The 6,807-nt window shown below is 42.5% G+C and overlaps 1 non-coding gene across 1 annotated transcript; it reads left to right on the top strand.

Moving 5' to 3' along the window:
* The first annotated feature begins 6,144 nt into the window (after positions 1–6,144).
* trnan-guu (transfer RNA asparagine (anticodon GUU)) lies at positions 6,145–6,218 on the top strand. Its single transcript has one exon. It is a non-coding gene; the product is annotated as a tRNA-Asn (tRNA).
* The last annotated feature ends 589 nt before the right edge of the window (positions 6,219–6,807 follow it).

Raw genomic sequence — 6,807 nt, 5'->3', positions numbered from 1 at the left:
CTGTGCGACTCTGGGACTCCCCACCAGGCGGTCAGAACTGAAGAAGCTTCAGGGAGTACAGGGTCTAACTCCAGCCCTTTGGATCCACCATGGCCTGGCTGACTGAGGGTCTCAACAGACATTGCTTTTTGTCAGTCAGGCCAGTATCCAGTCGCCCTGTGTGAACCGGCCTCTCACAGCTTTATATTATGGAGGCGTGTGTGTGGGTCAGTCCCAGAGACTCTCAGTGGTCACAGTGTGAAGGTAAATCCACAGTGGTGCCGGGGAAGAGTGGAGGTTGGAGCAGAGAGAGTGTTTGTCCACAGTGAGACTCTTCCTCCAGGGACCACCTCTGTTTGTCCCTCATAAATTTCTGACCCCATGGATCCTGTCAGAGCAGCTTCAGCTTAAAAACACTGAGACAGTGAGTGGATGTGGCTGCAGACAAGATTCTCAGCAGCAGGGACAGGAAGACCGGTCAGAACTGAGGGAAGGATGAATGCATCTGGACACAGAGAGGTCATGGAAGTAAACCTGAGACCTGGCCGACGGTTCAGCTTTCAGCACCACAGTGACCTGAAGCGAATGGCCCCAGACACTGGAGGGGCCTCAGGACCAAGCTCTGACTGTCCCTGAGGTGCCCAGCCAGAGCCCAGCGAACATCTGTGCAGAGCCCTGAAGAGTTCACAGACACTTCCCATTCAGTATGACCGATCCCGAGAGGATCTGCAGGAAGAACGAGATCAACTGCCCAAATCCAGGTGTGTACAGCTGGTAGAGACTCAGCCGAGAAGCCTGGAGCTGCACTTGTTGACAAAGGGGGCTCTACAGAGTCATGGTTAACGTTCTGGGTACTTCTGTACATGAGAGAGCTCAGCTTTGGTTTTTCTCATTTGCACTAGCGTCACCATGTTTTCACTTTGTCCCTCTAGGTTATTGAGTGTAGACTGATTGGCAGCAGTGGAAATGTCCTCAAGTTTATTTGTATCAGCTGACAGTGAATCCACAGGACAGTGAAGTGCATACAGTGAAGGGATGTGAACACGTCCTGAAGCCACTGGAACATAAATCAACCAGCTGTGACAAGAAACCATGGACAGAGACTTGTACCAGAGACCTGCGCTCGGCTGAAGAAGGACAAAGACCCTGATCAACCAACTCATCAGTGAGAAGAAGAAACACAACATCAGCAGAACAGCTGAACCAATCAGATGACAGTAAACCTTCAGACTAGTTGATCTGATAGTCGGTCTCTTACTGAGCGTGTGGATGGCTGAACACGTGGCTGTGACTCCATGGACTTGACTGTGCTGCTGGATTCATTGGTGGAAAGTCACAGAGTCAAGTTCCTCTGGTCCCTAACTCACAGGAAGTGCAGCCTGAGCTACTGCTACTTTACTCCACTGCATTTATCTGACAGCTGGACCCACTGGTTACTTTTCACATTCACAGCAATAACACAACATCTCACCAACAGATCAGTACTGATGTTTCCCAGCGGCAACTCATAGTGTCCCAACAAAACAGAGGTCAGACTCTGTCTGGACACACTTTATGGGCACACAGTCTGGACCGGTTCTACATCAGCTGCTGGAGAAACTCCTGATCAGTCTGAATCTGGACCAGGAACTGTCTCACCAGTGTCTGTCACCAGTCATCATGGATCCTCTGTCCTGCTTTGACTATGTGTCTTTGTACATTGACTCATATGTGGCTGTAACATGATTCAGTATTTGTGCTAGTGGAGCTTTAAGTTCAGTAATTGATGGCGCGTTTCTCTGAGATCAACTGTTGGAGCTGTTTCCTGACTCTCACTGAATTTGCACAAATGCTTCATGTGTTTTTCCTGACAAACACTGTTTTACACACATCTTTATGAGTCTGTTCAAATGGCTTGTTGTGTGTAGTTGTTTGTTGTGCTGTTGTGGTGTGTTGTTTTGGACAGCAGTTGGTGAAGTAACATTTTGAATGCAGCACTTGAACCTCCACTGGAGTATCTGTGGTACTTGGACTTGGGCCTGGTCTCAGTGATACATGTGGGCTGGACAATATATCAGAACCGTCTCTGTGTAGCACAGTACAGTGGAACAGCAGCACAAACTTCAGCCTCCACAGCGGCGACACAGGTACAGTTTCAGTTCAGTTTGAACACAAACTGGACATTATCATATATTAACACTCAAGATGGCAGTGCACATAGATGCAGCAGCTCTCAGCTTGCTGATACAATGTGGTTTGATTGTGTGTGTATTATGTGTGAGGATGTGTTTTTGCGAAAATGTCTACAATCAGGCTGTTTTGCTTGACATTGGTCTACAGGGCCAAATTGACATTACGAGTACTTTCCTCCAAGCTCACAACATCCTGCAGGACATAGCAAGGCCACCTGGATCTACCTAGATTGTACCCAGCCTGACAGGTGGCGCAGATGACATTGTAAGCACAGGAGGACGCATGGCTGTCGAGCAGGCCTACTTCCTTGACTGAGCAAACATCCACACAAGTCACTAGTACTGAGTATCTTCCTCACTAATTCCAGATCCATTGTTAACAAAAAGATGAGCTGGAGCTGCAAATCGCTGGAAACTCAACCATCCTCAAATGTTGTGTGATGGTCATAATACAGACATGGCTACATCCAATGATACCGGCCGCTGCAATGTGGCAGCAGGGCACGATTTTCCGGCATGACAGGAGTGGTGACTTTGGTAAGAGCAAAGAAAGAGGTCTGTGTATTTATGTTCATAATGCCTGGTGGACAAACTGTAACATTATATACAGCCATTGCTCTCCCCCCTTGGAAGCAATGACTATTAGGTGTAGACCCTTCTATCTGCCACAAGAGTTCACAATAGTACTTATTACTGCTGTGTATATTCCACCAGACACCAAAGTCAGCGCAGCTCTCGCCCTGCTACATGAAGCAGTAAACAAACAGCAGCAGGCTCATCATGAAGGGGCGTACATCATTGCTGGTGGTTTTTATTTAATTGACATTACTTTATAGAAACCTGTTTTCACTTTGACATCAAAGTAATTATTTTGTTTAAAAAAATCCAAATTATATTGACCATCACTGATTTATAACATCAATAAAAGGGTCAAACATCCAAGGGGGTATCTGTGGAACATGAGTGATATGTTGTTTTTATGTGGTACAGCAGTGACATACCATAACCAGCAGTGGCATATGCCAGTATGCCAACAATGAGTGACATCTGCCAGAAGAAAATGATTAGCATGTGTCATTTAAAGCAGCATACCATTAGTTTTTAGCTTTTCAATCTCAATGCTGTTACAATTAAATATCATAGACTGAATAGACTGTGTATCATTTTTAATTACTGTAAATTATTCCATTATATTTAAATCCAAAAAACATACCGTTTTTGAATGAATTATGTATATGATAGTACAGTATAGATATTAATAAATTATAGATGTGGAAAGTATTCCTACCTTCATTATTTGTATTTCATTTCTGTCTGTTTCAGCTTCTGTGGAGTTAAATTCATTGCCATATAATATATAGCTAGACTATTATTATAAAATTAAAAATTAAATTTAATGAGCACACCATTAATTTCAAAGCACAACCATCTTTTATTTAATTAAAAGATTTTTAAAATGTATTCATTAAGTACGAAAGTACTTCAATGTATGGCTATATGTACATAGCCATACATGGCTATGTCCTGCCAGAATCAAACCGGGTTGTTTACTCCACCACTGATTATCCTACTGACTGCCAACTTTACCCAAATATTAGTGGTGATGTGGTGGTAACTGAAAGCACAAAATGTCAGAGCCCTGTGATGACATCTTCAATCTGTTTTTATCCTAAAAATAAACAAACAAATAAATCTGTTTGCACATATGCCCAAATTAAATAAAATGCAGCAAATTCACAATTTTTACAAGCTGGAAGATTTGGCACCAAGTTTTGTTTTCAAAATATAATCATTTCAGCTCTAATAATATCAGGCTTTAATTTAAAATGAGAAATTATTAGGTAAAATTAATATCCAGTATTGTTTTTTTCTAACTTTGACCTCAGTAATGCGTCACTGGTTGTGATGGTAACGAGAACCTGACCTATAGATGCAGGACCCGCTATTCTAAATCCAGTCTGCTCCTGAACTGACGGACAGAAGCTGAACTAAGAGAAACTCTTCAACTGTGAACAAGTGCTGATTTGTTGAAAAGTGAACAACTTGATTTCAGAAAACATCTGTGATAAACTGCTCACATCTTGAAGCGTGAAAGCAGCTTTAGTGAAGAAACCATGGGCCCCTCGTGGTTCTCCGTGAGAAGCACCTGCAGTTTCTTGGCATCCACCGTTTGGATGTCCGCTATGGTAAAACACAGCAGACCACTGTCTAATTACACCTTGCTTTAAATCATTATCTAATAGAGCATCATAAATAAAAAAGGATACATATACATATAACATTTATTGTGATTTTGACAGAAAATATTTGCCCAGAGCCATGTCAAAATAGCACACCTCCAGTCAACTTATTTTGTCGTAAAATGGTTAAAAATGATGTATTGTGCTGAGAGGGCACATGACAGGTTTAAAAAGTATGAATATCCATGTAGTGTTTGAGAGAAATGTGTTTTTTTGATCGGTGCAAGTCGTCGAGTTTAACATTGAAAGTATAGGACAAAGATGGCGACTGGGCCATTTTTTGAAAAATGCTAAAACTTGTGTATGTTCCATATCGGAGCCACCGACGTCAATGCAGTCACTGTGGACCCGATGTGTATGCGTAGATGATTACGTTAGCATGTTTTCATTGTTGACGACTGATTAAAAGCTACCCATAGTTTTAGAGCGTATAAGTTCAAACCTGTATAAGCCACAGTAGGATCGTATTCGCCAAGCACCTGTGAGCCGTCGTCTCTGAATTCATTCAGACAGGCACCAATTTTGAAGAGGTGACATTAGACTTTAAAAAGTTAGCATATAACTTTGAAATGTTATTGAGGATTATAATCAACAAAATAAACTATCTCCCGTGGCTTCCAGGTCTGTGTAGTTATGTGCTTATACCGTCTATCTAACGCTCTGAATATGATGTACAGTAAAGAAGCGTGTGATCACTCATGAACATAACAGATGTGCAGACGATGTCTAGATGTCTGTGTGGTTAGTGTATGGGATTTGATGTAGGCTGATTAAGGTACAAACAGTGATCAGATTGAAAAGGTAGTGACACATGCAGTTCTATTTAGTTATAACTCCAATATCAGCAGAGCTTCAGCGTTTATATAATGAAACAGGTGATTAACAATTACTTTAAGTGAAAGAAGACAGCACATTTCTGAACAGTCATGCACAGCATTATGTGAAACAGACAGTGTGATGCCACCATGGCTTAAACTTTTAGGGACATTGCACCAGATAGCAAGCACACGTGGGCCGAATCAGGCTGAGATGCTGCACATCTGGCTAACTGCTGAATTCGGAAAAGTTTTAACATTGTGCTTGTATAGTACTTTCTTTTAAGTTTCATCTTTTATGGAGCCTGTCTAGTAATGTGTAAGATTTAGTCTAGCGGGTCTCTGTGACGCAATAGGTTAGCGCGTTCGGCTGTTAACCGAAAGGATGGTGGTTTGAGCCCACTCAGGGACGTGTAGTTCTCTGCAGAAGGAGCAGCTTCTCTGGGGAGGTGACAGTGCAGTTTTCATCTTTTCTGGAGTTTTCTCTTAACAGGTGAGAAAAATGGCGGTGGACACAACAGATGGCGAAATGTACGAGAGGACACTGAAGGCAACCCAGACAAATACCCAGGTAAGTGGCACAGGCAGGTATGAATCAGGTTTTCTTGCACAGGTAGAATGAGGATAAGTGCTAAGTGTAGTTTCAGTGACGTGTAGTTCTGTGTGGCAGAAGAGACAGTTACTCTGGCTAGGTGACAGTGCGATTTTCTGTGCTTTCATCTTTCCTGGAGTCTGTCTAGTAATGCCTAGACCTTATTTTGTAAAGTGCCCTGGCACGACTTTTGTTGTGATTTGGCACTACGTCAAGAAAGTGGAATGTGAATTTGAATGTACTCTATGTTTACCTTTAATATTTAACATTGGTCTTGTATAGTACTTTCTTTTAAGTTTCATCTTTTATGGAGCCTGTCTAGTAATGTGAAAATTTTAGTGTAGGGGGTCTCTGTGGCGCAATGGGTTAGCGCGTTCGGCTGTTAACCGAAAGGATGGTGGTTCAAGCCCACTCAGGGACGTGTAGTTCTCTGCAGAAGGAGCAGCTTCTCTGGGGAGGTGACAGTGCAGTTTTCTGTGTTTTCATCTTTTCTGGAGTTTTCTCTTAACAGGTGAGAAAAATGGCGGTGGACACAACAGATGGCGAAATGTACGAGAGGACACTGAAGGCAACCCAGACAAATACCCAGGTAAGTGGCACAGGCAGGTATGAATCAGGTTTTCTTGCACAGGTAGAATGAGGATAAGTGCTAAGTGTAGTTTCAGTGACGTGTAGTTCTGTGTGGCAGAAGAGACAGTTACTCTGGCTAGGTGACAGTGCGATTTTCTGTGCTTTCATCTTTCCTGGAGTCTGTCTAGTAATGTCTAGACCTTATTTTGTAAAGTGCCCTGGCACGACTTTTGTTGTGATTTGGCACTACGTCAAGAAAGTGGAATGTGAATTTGAATGTACTCTATGTTTACCTTTAATATTTAACATTGTGCTTGTATAGTACTTTCTTTTAAGTTTCATCTTTTATGGTGCCTGTCTAGTAATGTGTAAAACTTAGTCTAGCGTGTCTCTGTGGTGCAATGGGTTAGCGTGTTTGGCTGTTAACCGAAATGTTGGTG

Source organism: Monopterus albus, unplaced genomic scaffold (assembly GCF_001952655.1).
Source record: "Monopterus albus unplaced genomic scaffold, M_albus_1.0 scaffold40.1, whole genome shotgun sequence".
Lineage (NCBI taxonomy): Eukaryota > Metazoa > Chordata > Actinopteri > Synbranchiformes > Synbranchidae > Monopterus > Monopterus albus.
Note: the sequence above shows the minus strand (reverse complement) of the source record. Positions and strands in the feature narration are given on the sequence as shown.